This window comes from Sminthopsis crassicaudata, chromosome 2, assembly GCF_048593235.1.
Source record: "Sminthopsis crassicaudata isolate SCR6 chromosome 2, ASM4859323v1, whole genome shotgun sequence".
In the NCBI taxonomy this organism is placed as follows: domain Eukaryota; kingdom Metazoa; phylum Chordata; class Mammalia; order Dasyuromorphia; family Dasyuridae; genus Sminthopsis; species Sminthopsis crassicaudata.
The window spans coordinates 113,567,365-113,583,725 of NC_133618.1; the positions used below are offsets into that span (position 1 = coordinate 113,567,365).

At 35.8% G+C, this 16,361-nt stretch overlaps 1 protein-coding gene and 1 pseudogene across 1 annotated transcript in view; one reads left to right on the top strand and one right to left on the bottom strand.

Moving 5' to 3' along the window:
* Positions 1–16,361, top strand: part of UGP2 (UDP-glucose pyrophosphorylase 2) — a 103,353-nt gene that overhangs the window by 22,399 nt on the left and 64,593 nt on the right. The window lies entirely within an intron of this gene.
* On the bottom strand, positions 11,933–12,452 carry LOC141552671 (toll/interleukin-1 receptor domain-containing adapter protein-like; annotated as a pseudogene).

The window sequence follows — 16,361 nt, forward strand, 5'->3', positions numbered from 1 at the left end:
TTATTATTATTACCTATAGATCTTTTAGAAATCCTAATTAGTTGTAAATATAAGTTTAAATTCATAATAATATTTAGTTCATAATAAATTGCTCACATTTTATTTAAAAAATGAGATATGTAGGATTTTTAGTTTTTGTTATTCATTCTTTTGAATCATGTCCAATTTTTTGTGACCCCACTTGGGGTTTCTTGGCAAAGCCATTTCCTTTTTTACAGATGAGGAAACTGAGGTAAACAAGCTTAAGCTATTTTAAAAAGAGTCACGAAGCCAGTAAATATATGAGATTCATTTTGAACTCAGGTCTTCTTGTCGCCAAAACCAGCACTCTTTCCATTGTACCACCTCAATCCCTAGGAGTTTAGTTAAATACCAATTAATGGTAGGACAAGCAGTGCCCAAAGTTAGATTGAATTAATAGAACATGTATCTGGAATGAGAGTATAATCATGTCAAACTTTGATTCAGGCTGATCATTTCTGGAATATTGGTCTATTTGGCATATGTTTTAGACAGAATATCAACAAACTGGAATAATTATGGATTACTATTCACCTGATATTCTGATTCTGTTTTCCTATTTTGTTATTTCACTCATATATTTACACAATTCTTCATGTTCCTCATACTTGTCATTCTTGCTTGCATCATAAGGTTTTATTTACCTTTAGTTAGCAATGTTCAGTTACCCACACCCAGATACTTAATATTGTATTGAATGCAAGTTTTGGTAAGATAAAGAAAATAACCTTGATGAAGAGGGAAGAAGTCATATCATCCAAAGAATGGCCCTAGAACATTTAATCTAGAAAAGATTTGTAAGAATGATAAATATCTAAAAAAAATCTTTACATATTTTAAGGACTGGTATGTGAAAGAGAGATAAGGTCTATTTAGTGATAATGTTTGCTTAATTAGCAAGGGTAAAGAACTTCCTAAAGTGGAATGGACTTTCTCAGGATATAGAATGAATTTGCCATTTCTAAAGCTCTTTCAACTAAGGATAGGTAATTAGATCAGATCATAGATTTAGATTGGACCTCAGCAAACATCCAGTCCAGTGAACTTTTACTGATGAGGAAATTGTAGTCTAAGATGAATTAACCATTCACAAAGGTGGTCAACATGAGAAACAGATTTTTGAATCCAGGATGTGTGATTTGAGTCAATGTCCCCTCCACTGCACTAAGCTCCTCTTCCCATCAGTCAGAAACACTGTAGAGGGTTTTCCAGCCTTCAGGGATGGGTTAGTTCAGATGATTTTGGAGATTATTCTCAGTTGACAATCAGTTTCTGCCCCCGGAAAGAAAGATACTGGGAAACAGAGCTACTAGTCATAAACACATGAGAAGAGATAGTGCTAGAAGAACTGGTATAAAGAATGCTAACCAAAATAGCTATTTAGGGAATGTAGGAGAATAGGCACTTTTAGTGGAACTATGAATTGATCCTGCAATCACTAAAGCTAAGTAATATCATTACTAACATATAGGCAAAAGAGATCAAAGAAAGAGGAAAGGGATCCATATATGCAAAAATATTAATAGTATTTTTGTTGCAACAAATAACTTGAGACTAAAGACATAGTCATTAACTGAGAAATGGTTGAATAAATTATGGTATATGAATATAATGGAATATTACAGAGGCAGCTAGTAGTGCAGTGGTTAGAGAAGTGCTCTTAGAATAAGAAAGAACTGAGTACAAACTCAGTTTTGTACACTTATTATCTACATGACTTTGAGTAAGTTGTTTAACTTTTTTCTGCCTTAGATTTCTCAACTCTAAAATGGCAATAATAATAATAGCACCTACTTCACAGTCTTATAAAAAGATCAAATGAAATATTTGTAAAGTGCTTTAGCACAGTGCCTGACTTAATTAAGTAGGTACTTAATAAATGTTTCTTTCTTCCTTCCTTCCTTCCTTCCTTCCTTCCTTCCTTCCTTCTTCCTTTCTTCTTTCTTTATCATTATGGCTCTATAAGAAATTATGAAAGCATTGAATTGGGGAAATCTATCAATTGATGCAGAATAATTTGAACAGAATCAAAAGGACAATTTATATAATGACAATAACATTGTAAAAAAAAAAAAAACAGCTATGAAAGACTTGAAAACTTTGTTGAATACAATGACCAAATTCAATATGAAAGGACTAATGATGAAACATGTTTTCCACTTGTGAACAGAGAGTCCATGGATTAGTGGTGCAGAATGAGACATACAGTTTTGAAAATCATCAGTATATGGATTCTTTTTCCTTAACTATGCCAATTTACTACAAAAGAAGTGGCGTTTTAAAATTGGATAGGCGATAGTGGGACTATTGCAGGATGGAAAATTGATAGTGATACAAAAAAAGAGGTGAGAAAAAAGCATTAACTATATTGGTTTTTTTGTTTGTTTTGTTTTGATTTGGGGATTGATTTTTGGGAGGATTTTTCTGAACAGAAGAGAGTTTGTAGAGCAACACTTACAGGCACTACAGTTTTGGAACTGAATTTATTATATACTTTAAAAAAACAACAACAAGCTGTACACAATTGACATTTGGTGTTTCATTTCAGTCTTCATTTTTTTGTCCTTTATATATGAAATGTTCATTATGTTGTTATTCATCAAGTTCAGAATAATTTAAAAAATCAAAAAAGAATTTTAAACCTCCCATTTATTCCCTCTTCTTTACTTCACTAAACATTTTTATGATAATGGATACCTGGCTCTCTCCAGAAAACACTGAATCCTTACTTATCCTCTACAGTATTGAATGTTCTGTTTCATGCTCCATGACACACTGAGCCAAGAAGAGAAGAAGGGGTATATTTTTTTGCTCCTCGTTGCTACTTTCAGTCAATATTCCTTTGCCAGCATTATCTAGCAATGTTTTCTCATTTGAGGATCATTTCATCTGTCTATAACTCCCTATTCAAATTTTTGTCACAATAATCTATGGGCTTCCAGGTTAGTTTCTCTCCTTTCTGCAGGAATTCTGGACCTGGGGTTGATTCCAATCCAATTCCTGACTGAATACTCAGGGATTTGAGTGTATACTTTCTCTGTTCACTCTAGCTCTAGCTAGAGCTAGAACACTCTAGCTCTAGCTAGAGCTAGAACACTCTAGCTCCTCAGTTTATCAACCTCCTCAATTCCGGTGATGAATAGCCTTTATTTACTTTAGACTTGCAAAAAAATGGTCATACTTTTCATGTCATATCTCTCTCTCTCTCTCCTCTCTCTCTCTCTCTCTCTCTCTCTCTCTCTCTCTCTCTCTCTCTCTCTCTCTCTCTCCCCTTCTCTCTCAATCTAATATTTGTCTTCATCAAGAAGGCATCCCAGAGATCAACTAGCTCAAAAGGTCAAATATATCTCCAATATTTTACTTAAGAACATGATGAGTTAATAACACAGAGACAGAAATAACAGTGAGATGATGTGTTCTGTAAGACCTGAGGACCCTCCTTCACCTAGAAATCCACAGCAGTTTGTACTCCTCACTCCTTTGCAGCCAGGAAAAGAGGGAGACAGAGAGAGAGAGAGAAGAAAGTGAACTTACTAATGCTGATGAGTCTGAAAATCTAAATACTCTTTGTAAAATTTTTGGTTCTTTTTCATCTGAAGCACTGAAAGACTTGTATGAAGGGTGCAACAAGGACATTATTTGGGCAACAAGCCTTTTGTTGGATTCTGAAGCAAAGTTATGTGAAGAGAATGAGGAAGAAAGTTTGCTAGAATCGGATGATGATACATAAATCGAGCAATTTGATGTAAGTGCATATAAGGAGATTATAAGCCATGGAGAGAAAGAGAGAGAGAGAGAGAGAGAGAGAGAGAGAGAGAGAGAGAGAGAGAGAGAGAGAGAGAGAGAGAGAAAGGAGGAGGAGGAGGAAAGGGAGAGGGAGGAGGGAAAGGAAGGAGAGGGAGGAGGAAGGGAGGGGGGAGAGCAATTTATTTGGTTAATGCTTTCTGAATGTTTCCTTAGCTATAACTCAGGAGCCAATCAAAAAAACTTTTTTTCACCACACATTAAGTAGACAGTCATAGAATAAATAGAAAGGATGAGAGTGGGCCCTTTCATTCTATCATCATAAATCTCTAGAAGAAGACTCACCACACAACATGCTCCCAGGATTGGGCCCTTATTGTCCAGATCCCCATTACTCTCCCAATGTTTCTATTTCTGCCTTCTATAACCAAGCAGAAGTCTTAATTCTTCTAAAAAGATGTCATTAAAATGGTTACTATCAAATCTATTTAGTACCATACAAATATTAGAAAAATAAGTCAAGGGCTGACCCACCCGCAAGAAATAGCCAAATATGATAAAATGCCAGAAGGGCTGAGGAAAGATATCATCACTAATATGCTTTTTTTTTTTTAAATCACTTATTGGTTTTCAACATTAGTTTTTATAATATTTTGATTTTCATTTTTCTCCCTCCCTCCTCTTCTTATACATATACAATCATGTTATTTCCACAACTAATATGTTTTTGATAAAGTCATAAATTGGTCTGATTTTCTAAAATTCAATTTGGAATTGTGGAAGAAATGCCATTTTACTATTCATGCTGCTCATATTGTTAGATCCAGCAATACGACTACTGAGAAGCATATGCCCAAAGATGGTAAAAGATAGAAAATTTGTATGTATACCAAAATAATAGTAGCAGCCCTTTTGTGGTAGACAAAAGCTAAAAGCAAAGAGGATGCCCCATAATCTGAGAAAAGGCTGAATAAATTGCAAAATATTCATATGATGGAATATTACTGGGCTAAAAGAAAGGATGATTAGGAGGAATTCAAAGAACTATGGGAATAGTTATTTGAACTTCCATAAAGCAAAAAAAAAAAATTTTAAAAAGCAAAACTGAAAACAATATGCACAATAACCATAATATTGAAGATAAAAGAAACACTAAAAAGCAGTTGAGCTCAGATTGACTACAATTATTGATTTAGGTTCCAGAGAACAAATGACAAAATGCTGGAACTCTATCTTCCCAGAAATCAGCTGGAGTCAGGATCACTAAACGTCTTTATTCTTGATCTTTACCGTCCCCTCCAATACCAGGTCATGAGTTCGAGAGAGTGTGAGTTCCACCACCCAAGTTTCTCCTACTCCTCCCACACAAGTTACTTCCCCTTCTTTGTCCCACCAATCAAGTCAGCACAGAACAGCTGGGGAGGGTCAACCTTCAAACAAGTTAATAGGGAACTATCCAATTGGCAATTAGTCTCATGTGCTTCATTATCCAAGTGCATTGCTCAGTTCTAGCCCTTTACAACAAAACATACTTCCTCTTTCTTGGTAGTGAAGTAGGGAATCTTGGTGGTAGAACATACTTTCCCTTTTGGTTTAATTATTTTCTTTTTATCAAAGGAAAGTTCATAGGGAAAGGGGGCATATTGTGGTGTGACTGTGAAGCAAAAAAGCAAAAAAGGGGGCAGAGCCAAGATGGTGGAGAAGGCACACGACTTTCTGAACCTCTCTCATATCTTCACTACTAATTATTAAATTCAGCCTCAAAAATAGCGCTTGAATGGTAAAATTCACAAAGATTGGAAGTGCAACAACTTAATAGCCAAAGATAATCTGGAAGATTTCCAGAAAAGGTTTGTCCTGAGGGGGGGAGGGGGTGACAGACCAACACAAGCATGGATAGAACTAGAGGCTAGCATATTGAGCAGACTGGGTGGGGGTGGCCTCTGTAGTTGGAAAATTTACAGAAAGGACTCTACCATAGGTTGGCTGCTCTGCTTTAGTTGCAAAGCAGTAGACCAGCAGAGAAATTAAAGCCAAAGGTAGAGGGTACTCCAAAAAAACACCAGAACCTTACAGGATCTGGCTATACCCACCCAAACTCAAAAGTGAGTGAACCACACAGGGCACAGCACAGCACAGCTGTACAGCCACATTCTATGGCATGGTGCTTTCACAGGGCAGTCACAAATCTGCACAGCAGGGGGGCATAGCCTGGGGCAGCCTCTAATCTGCACAGTGGGGGCTCAGCCTGGGACAATAGAACTTCTGGCAGCATGACTGTGCTCCCCTGGGCAGAGACACTTCTGGTGCCATGTGGGGCTATTCACTAGGCAACTGCTAATACCCACAGTGGGCTTTAGCCTGGGGCAGTGACACATTCATTGCTCAGCCTTTAGCCCCAGGGCAGTTACTAAGCTGCACAGCAAGGTTCTTAGTAGGGCACTTCCAATGATTGCCAGTGCTACCCAGGCCTGAGTCACTTCAGGTGCAGAACTTTTCCCAGAGCACTCCTTTACCTCTATAGTTCTTTGCAGCCCATTTGCAGGACAGCTACTGTCCATATACCTATCCCTGCTCTGCAGAGGAAGCTGGTAACCTCCTTGCCCTGAAAGCATACCTTAAAGGCTTTTAAAAAAATTAGTAAAAAAAAAAAAAAATCAAAAGGACATCAATAGCTTCTTTACAGAAAGAGACCAGGTTTTCAATCCCAAGGAGACTAATAGCAGACAATCTCCAGACAAAACTGCAAATGGGCATGTAACCTGGTCCCCATCAACAAAGCTCTCCTAGAAGAGACTATAAAAATCTTAAAAGAGAGCTAGAAGAAAAATGGGGAAAGAGAAGCTATGCAAGAAAGTCACAACTTCCTGAAATGTGAATTGGAAGAGGTAAAGAATTCCCAGGAAAATAGGATCTGTGAATTGGAAAAGATAAAGAATTCCCAAAAAAAAAAAAAAAAAAAAAGTGAAATGGAAAAAAATTCCATAGAGCAAAACAACTCATTTAAAAACTCAATTGGACATATACAGAAAGAAGTTTAAAAAAAAAAAAAAAAGCTAATGAAGAAGATAACTCATTAAAAATCAGAACTGAACAAATAGAAATGAATGATTCATTGAGACATCAAGAATCAGTCAAGCAAAACCCAAAAAATGAAAAATTAAAAAAAACCATTAAGTATCTACTTGGAAAAACAACAGACCTGAAAAACAGATCTAGGAGAGATAATCTGAAGATTATTGGACTTCCCAAAAATTATGATGAAAAAAAGAGCCTAGATACTATTTTATAGGAAATCATCAGAGAACTGCCCAGATGTAATAGAATCAGAAGGTAAAATAGGCATTGAAAGAATTCATTGAACACCTTCTGAAAAAGACCCTAAAATAAAAACTCCAAGGAATGTTGTGGCTAAATTTCAGAGCTACCAGACTAAGGGAAAAAATATTACAAGCAGCCAGAAAAAAAAACAACACAAATACCGAGGTGCCACAATAAGGATCACTCAAGATCTGGCTGCTCCCACATTAAGGGATTAAAGGTCCTGGAATCTGGATATTCCAAAAGGTAAAAGAACTTGGAATGAAGCCAAGAATAAAGTACCCAGCTAAGCTGAGCATCTTCTTCCATGGAAGAAGATGGCCATTTAATGAAATAGATGAATTCCATTTGTTTCTAAGGAAAAAAACCAGTTCTAAACAAAAAATTTGATCTCCAACCATAGGACTCAAGAGAAGCAGAAAAAGGTAAAAAGAACTCTTGAGAACTGTATTTCTGTTGTACATATACATAAAGAGTACATGTACAATTTGATTTTACTGATATAACATAAAAAAGAGAAGTAGAAATGGAAAGGGGATAGTGACAGAAAAAGGGAAAAGGGGAGATAAAAAGAGGGAAACTACATCTCACAAAGAGGCAAAGGAAACTTATTATATCTGAGAGAATTTAGAGAGGGGGAGGAACATTGTGTGAATATTACTCTCATCAGAGTTGGCTCAAAGAGAAAATAATTGACATTTTGTTTTATAGAGAAACTCCTCTCACTTCATTAAAAAGTGGAAGAGGAAAGGGAAAAGGAAGGGTACAAGAAAGGGGAAGGGATTCAATGGGGGTGGGAGGGATCCTAAAGAGGGAGAGCTGTGTGACGCAAGTGGTGCCCATAAGTTTAATAATGGGAAAGGGTGGGGGGGGCAAGGAAAAGAAAAGCATAATCTGGGGATAATAAGATGGCAGGAAATACAGAGTTAATAATTTTAACCATAAATGTGAATGGGATGAACTATCCTATAAAGCAGAGGGGGATAGCAGACTGGATCAAAAGTCAGAACCCTACAATATGTTGTTTACAGGAAACACATTTAAAACAGAGAGATACATATAGAGAAAAGGTAAAAGGCTGGAGCAGAATCTATTGTGCTTCAGGTAAAGTAAAAAGCAGGGGTAGACATCCTCATCTCAGATCAAGCAAAAGCAAAAAACTGATCTGATTAAAAGAGATAAGGAAGGAAACTATATCTTGCTAAAGGGTAGCATAGACAATGAAGCAATATCAATACTAAACATATACGCACCAAATTGAGTGCATATATGCACTCAAATTTTCTTTTGAAAGCAAAAGAGAAAAACCAGCGAAAGAACTCTTGGAAATGACTATGAACCACTACATTTTCTTTTTGTCTGCCTGCATTTTTTATTTCCTTCACAAGCTAATTATACACTATTTCAAAGTCTGATTCTTTTTGTACAGCAAAATGACTGTAAGAACATGTATACAAATATTGTATTTAACTTAAACTTTAATATATTTAACATATATTGTTGAACCTGCCATCTAAAGGAGGGGATGGGGGGAAGGAGGGGAAAAGTTGGAACAAAAGGTTTTGCAATTGTCAATGATGAAAAATTACCCATGCATATATCTTGTAAGTAAAAAGCTATAATAATAATAATAATAATAATAATAATAATAATAATAAAATAAAAAAGAAGCAAAAAAGCATCAAAAGACTTTAAATATGATTAAATAGATCAATAAAAGATTTAGGATTCCAGAAATAAATGTCATAAGTAAATGGAAGATGATTATAAAGCCAAAGATAACTCACATTTTCATAACTCTTTTTGGTTTACAAAATGCTTTCCTCATGATAGCTCTGGGATTTAAGTAGTAGAAATCTTACCATTTCAATCTTATGGATGAGGATACCCAAGCTAAAAAAATGTTAATCAAATTGCATTTTACAAAAGAGAAAAGAAAGATCACAAATAATCACCTGAAAATTTTGTGAATTTTTTAATAACCAAAAGTATACACATTTTAAAACTTTTAAGAATTACCTTATGCACTTCAAATTACCCTATACACAAATCAAATGTTAAAATTGTACTGTGGGGAAAGAGGTAAAGTGTCACTTTTCAGAGAAACTTAGGATATCTTTGGATATCTTTTGGACAGCAATCTATATAATATATATATATATATATATAATAAAACAAAAAACATTGATCATATTCTTCTACCTTATGGAAATATACCTTAATTATATTATTTAAGGGGATAAAGAGACCCATTTTTACAAAAAAAAATAATCATTTTATTTATAAACATGAAAAAACTTGAAAACAACCTCTCAATGGCATATCAATGCTATCAACTATTATTGTACTCATAAAAATGGCCATTATATGTAATATAGAATGACAAAGAATGTAAAGAGAAATAGAATTTGGAGTACTATATGCATTAGCTAAGGCTACAGTGAATTTTTTTTTAATAACTATTAACCATTCCAAGGTTATTGTGCAGAGGAGCATGTGATGGTATTCAAATCCCAACATCTGCCAAACTGTTTTCTCAGTTTCCCAGCAGTTCTTATCAAATAAGGAATTCTTCCTCAAGGAATTTAATGCTCTCAGACTTATCAAACACTAGGCTATCAAGTTGATTATTTCTGATTCTTCTGTTCCATAATCCACTTTTTCCATTTTTTAAAAGTAGTTTCAAATAGTTTTGATGAGGATTACTTTGTAATACCATTCAAAACGTGTGAGAGCTATTTCCTTTTTATCCCTTTTTTCATTATTACTCTTGAAATTCTAGCTCTTTTATTCTCTCAAATGAATTTTGTTACTATTTTGTCTAGCTCTACAAAGTTTAATTAGTATAACAAATATAAGTAATTTAGTACATTAGTATTTTTGCAAATATTGGTATATAATAAGTTTAATTAATATAGCTTATATAGAAAGTTAATTTAGGTAGTATCCTAATCCAAAAACAATTACTATCTCCAATTCATGATTTAATTCATTTTTTTAAAGAACATTTTATTATTATGCCCATAAAATCTTGAGAGTAGTTCAAATCAATTCAATAAGTATTTATTAAATTTCTAAGCAAGAGTTAGGGCAATGTTAGAGAATCCAGGCCTATGATTTCATCAAGGCTGGGAACTTCTGGTGTGGAAATTTCCTCATCTTGTACAGATCACCAACTGTCTATAAATTTATTCTACTTAAATCCCTTTGGTGTAAAAAATGATCTGGAATAATGGTAGGAGAAAGAAGGAGAAAGCAGTCAAGGAATCAAAACAAAACTGGGAAGGGACTGGAGTAGCAGATGTAGAGGGAAGTTGATTAAATTCAAAGTTATCAAATAGGAAGTTCCTCAAGTAATTCATGCTTTCAGGCTTATCAAACATTGAGCTATTTAAGTTCAATTGTTTCTGATTTATCTGTTCCATAATCCTCTTTTCCCATTTTTAAAAAATAATCTCAAATAATTTTGATGAGGACTGGAAAATTATAAGAATAAAAAATTATAGATCTTTCCAACTCACAATTTGAGACTGTATACCCTGAAAGTCAAATATCTTTCTTTCTAGGCCAAAGGTGCCCCATCTTTTCAAATATAAAAAACTTTTTTTTAATGTCAAAAACTTTCCAGTAACTTTTTATTAGAACTAAATAAGATTCTTTTTTTAAAGAGACAAAGGCTCTTATAATAAAATGTGCATCTCCCAAGCTGGAAGCCATTAATCACAATAAGATTTACTGGTATCCCATCAAAGTTGCTTTGAGTATGGATAATCAAATTGGTTGTAATTCTAGATACTGAATGTAGGCCCTAGAATTTTCTCTTTAAATATAGAAAGACAGAAAGAAAGAAAGAGAGAGAGAGAGAGAGAGAGAGAGAGAGAGATTTTCCCCTTTTCCATTCCCCTCCTAACTTACAACCCTGTCCCTTCCCTTTTTCCATTCAAAATGTTTTCTTTTTTTTGTTTTGTTTAGGCCTTTAATTTCTTTATATGATATCTATAATTTCTTCCCATTAAATTGTGAGTTCCTTAAGGTCTGGGGCCGACTTTTATCTTTTTTCTTTCTTTTTTCTTTTTTCCTTTTTTTTTTTTTTTTTTTTTTTTTTTTTTTGCATCCTTAGTTCTTAACAAAGAGCTTGACATGATATGGCTAATAAATTCTTATTGACCAACTAACTTTATAATTACCAAACCCTGACACAGATTCCATTTTTTAAAAAAAAAGTTATACAAGACTCTTTTATTTAAAGAGCTTTATGAAAATGGGTTGGAGAAGGAAGAGGAAATAGGAGAACTACATACAAGGAAGAGTTGACACTGGTTATATTTCCTTCAATTGAGCCAGAATTCCTTAACCTACCTTTACAATGTTCTGTAGTCCTGCCCAATGGAGCAGATCCCCAGAGTTACACAAATGTGCCCATGCATGAGTGAGAGGAATAACACACAAATATGGGATAGGCTTCATGCAAAATTATAAAGGCAAGAAGACTCCCTTTTGAACAGAAGCCAAAACAACACATTCAAGCAGCCTAAGAAATACCCTAAGGGAGTGAGTGACATTAGCAGCAACCTGAATTTCTTGGAACCTGAATTTTCCCATGATAGGGCTGAGATCTTGGGAAGGGATCCCTGAGTATTGAAGAAGTCAGCTACAGGCTACCTCAGAGGCAGAAAAGAAACTCATTGAAGCCATGAATCCTTGGAGCACTTGTCTGGATCTCCACTAGAGCTTTCTGGAGACCCTCTGTGTCCCCTCTAACTCCAAATCTAATCTTGCTCCAATATCCTGGGTTCCATGGTGATGAGATCGGGTATATATCTCAACTAAATTTTTGCAGTTAATGTCAAACTATGTTCCTGACTTTTCCAAATCCATTGTCAAGGCTTTTGCCATCCATATAGAATATCAATCGAAGCTGGGAAAAGAGAGGGGGCAGATTTAATGGCTTTAAGCCAAACCAGCCTGCAGGGGTATAGTGTGGCCTCAGATCCAGGGTCAGTTAGTGCTTGTAGCATTTGGTACTTGCACTAGGAGTCCTGAAGATAATGGGGGGGAAAGGGTGATAAATAGAACACAGCAGTGGCTGCTGTCCATTGCCTGGCACAGTTCTGACATGCCAGAACCACCTGGAGCTGCATCTCTAATTGAAATCCATCAAGCTTACCCTTCAGATAGGAAACCAATTCCTAGGCAGGTATCAGATCTTATTCATTACAGCACACACAAGAGCCACTGCTCCTGTTCTCTGTGTCTGCTGGGTTTGCAGTGGGAACCTTGATGGATTCCCGAGTCTCAGACAGAGAACTGCTTTGGGAGGTTAGCTCTGGGACATCCCTGGCACTGGTATCTGGCTGCACTGGCATTTCTTGAGCTTATGCAGGATTTGTTGGAATCATCCTGTCCAAGCCTTCAGATTCAGAAGCAAAGAAATGAAGATGAGTTTGATGCAGGTTGACCTGATCTGGAGAAAGCAGACAGGGGAAGCCTTAATCCAGGTCAGGAGTCATGGAATAGCTATCCTTTGGTCATCTGACTTTTCCTTTATAGATGGATACATGCAGAGTTTGACATGAGATAAGTAGAGAACCCTAGAGAAGAGACTGTGAGACAGGATACAGTTACACACAGTAGAAGCTAGGGAGAGGTTCAGCTGCTTGAAGCATTTTTTTTTTTTTTTACAACAGTAAGAATGGCATCTTTCTCAAGAGGGAAATCAGATTGCACTTTAAGGGCAAGAGAATGGTTGAAAGGAGAGGGAAAGAGGAAGAAGGTGCAATGGGGAAAAGAAACCTAGGTGAAGTGGGACAGCACACCAAAGCAGAGAGAAATAGCAGAGGGGACACACAGGGACAAAAGCACAGCTAGAATTCAGGCTTCCCATTTCCCACTCAAAGGTATCTACCAGGGAATGCCTCCAATTCTGTTCTGCCCTACTCTGGTGAGTTTGAAAGGCTTTCCTTCCAGGTGTCTTTCCTACCTCTCCATCTTAGAAGGTGGAAGTTGTCTAGTTGCAACCCCCAAATCCTTCCTTAGGAGATAGCATGGTGTTCCCTCCCCCACTACTCACAACTTATCTTCCCCCAACCCAAGGATTCACCAAGGAGGGGAAGAAGCAGGAGGTCACCCTACATTCAACTTAAATAGGACATTTTCAATGACTCTCGTGGACCTGGTTTCCTTATTTTATGCCTCTCTTGATATTAACAACATTGATTAACAGAAGACTATTATTTGCTTTTACCCATACACATGACACTTCTAAAACTAGTTTTCTTTATTTAGTGACATGCAAATTGAGGTCAAGAAATGATAATCAACAAGTAGACACAATAGATCTCTACATTTTTCAGGCAATTCTGCCTCATATTTTATAGGAGAAAAAAAAAAAAAAGAGAAGGGTTCACTGAGAACTTTCTCTTCTCCCCTCTTCCTTATTTCCTACCACTCAGGTGTTTTCTCTCATCTTTCACTTTTGTCTCACCAGATGAAATGGCCTTACTCCTTATCAAAGCTAACCCCTTTATCTATTCAAAGAATCTCCTATTCTGTATTTCCAAATCCAACATGGATTATCTCTACTATTATCCCCACTCTCACCCATTACTTTCAATCTCTCCCTCTTTACTGGCACATCCACTTCTGCCTTACAAGCATATTCAAGTCTCCTCCCTCCTGAAAAAACCCTCACTAGATCCTTTTCTCTCTGCCATCATCCTCTATCTTTTTTGCTCTTTGGGACTAAACTTTTAGAAAAAGGCAGATCCATCTACACTTAAAGAGAGAGGAAGAATGATACCTGAGAATTTACATAGATCTTTTAATGACCCCAAGATGGCAAGAAATCCATAAATGTAATGATTACCACAAAACAAATGCAATGAGACAAAATGCTGCAAAATCATAAAGAACAAACTTGTCGCCAAAGGAAAGATTAAAATCTCTCTTCAGTTATCCCTTCCTTTCCTATTGGACCTAATAGTATGGAACATTGCAAATTGTCAGATTTTTCTTGTAGTTGATTGTTTTTCTTTTTGCTGTTAAAAGAAAAAACTCTCTGGAAGAAGGGAGGAATAAAGAAATCTAAGTGACATTAAAACTAAACATACCAATAAAATCTATTTCTTAAAAGAAAACATTTAGTAAAAGCCTACTTTATTCTGGGTTTTGGACTAGTATGGGAATAAAACGACTAAATCAATAGTCTCTGACTTCAAGAAATTTATATATAATGAAAGGTATGTGTGTATGGGGGGATGGGGTGCATCACGGTACATCATCCAAAGGATCAAAACTGCAGGTGAGATCCAGAGTACAATGAAGAAATGCATGGCAGGCATAAGGGAGATAACAATTTTCACACAAGAAATAGTGCAAAAGATACCAGAGAAATGTATGAGCAGAAAAGCAGGGCTAGTCACATAATGAAAAAGAACACTATCAGACAGGAAGCCTAAGGGTTTTACTTGTTTCCATAAAATATTGAAAGTTTTATTGGAAGACCACCAGAGCCAGGGATAAAGCCTCATTGAAAATTTAAGAAAGACACATACAAGAATGGCCAGGGTTGAGAAGAAATGGATTTAATGGCAATAGGCATTAGCGGAAAGAGTACCTTCATCAATCAGATCACAAACCCAGTGAAAAAAGAAAGTAAAAGCCACAGTAGCTTAACTTTATTCCTTTTGATCAGCTTAAATAAGTCGCATAAAATAATCTTTTCTCCACTAAGTCTAGTATATGGCAATATTGCTCACATGAATTTGATATATTTCTCAACTTTTTCCATGAAGGAGTTATAAAAAATGGGGAAGAGAAGTTACTTTAAAATTTTCTAACAATGGCACTCATTTAATGGCATCTAATAACCCCAAAGTTCAGACTTTTTCCAAAGAAAGTTCCCCAGGGTATGAATCTTCTTAATTCTTGATAAAGTTAGCTAATGTAACACATATGTAATTAGTTTCTAAGGAATGCTAGGGAACAAAAGACCTTTTACCTTTTCTTTTCTTTCTTTCTACTGATTTTAGCAAGAGATTATCTAAAAGCCAATAAATCAGAGCAAAGATGCCATTCTTCAGCAATCTGAAAAACTAGTGAAAAAGTCTTGAACAGATGCATGATGGGATGACCTCATAGACCCTGGAGCTAATCCTCAAAAGGACTTTAGGTGACAGTAAATCATCCAGCTTCTTCATTTTACATACAGATGAGGAAACTGAGGTCAAGCGAGATTAAGTAAATTGCCCAAAGTTAAAATCTGAGAACTCAACAGCTTAAAAGATTTGCTCAAGATCACACAGGTTGAAACATTACTGAATCAAGATTTGAACCCAAAATGACTAACTTCAAATCCATGGTTCATTCTACCATACCACTCTGTCTGTGCCAGCACAGGTTAAAAAGGGGACACAAATTGCCCCTACTTAAGATTTTGAAAATTAAGTAAAATAACCCCAAAATCAATGAATGTATATAACACTAAATAATTTAATAGAAAAATCTTTCCTTTCATTAAGTTTTTGCTTTTTTTTAATTTTAAAAAATGTTTTATCTGCTTTGTTTTAAAATTTAAACCAGTGATACAATTACACCAATTGCACATTACACTGGATCTGCAGTAGCACTGTCAATCCTTAATGGTAGTGTGTGCTGCTGATGAATAGAATTACCCTTTTTTATCCCAGGATACTCAAAGGGAGACAGATAATGTGGCCTGCACACTGTGAAAATCTCTATGTGAACTTTCAGATCTGATAAAATGATAGGCCTCAAAACATATTACCTTTTCCTTGGTGTAGAGAGAGTGCAGAATGAGGAGTTAAAGAACTACCAAAGAACTTTTAAAGGTGTGCTAGGTGTGTTAGGGCAGGGTGACCTGGCAAATGTGAGCAGGCCTAAGACCTGACATCAGGAAGACTTGAGTTTTACTATCTACACTTAAAGTCTGCCTTACCTCAGGCTCCTCATCTGTAAAAGGGGGCTTAATAATGAGCTATTACACATGCCTCCAGGTTTGTTGTAGGGATCAAGTTAGATAAGTTTTGTAAAATGATTAGTACATGCCTAGCACATTGTAGGTTCTTAATAAATGCTTATTCCCTTCTCCCTTAAGTTTCATTCTTGGATTTGATGGCTTTTGAAAACTACTTGCAAGGCTGGTTTGTCTTATTTTGAAAATGATTTGAATGGTTCAGTCCTTTTATCTCTTCAAGATTCCCAGGCAAGTAAATCTATTGCTACTGTTCTGAGTTAAACTTGAGAAGATATAAAAA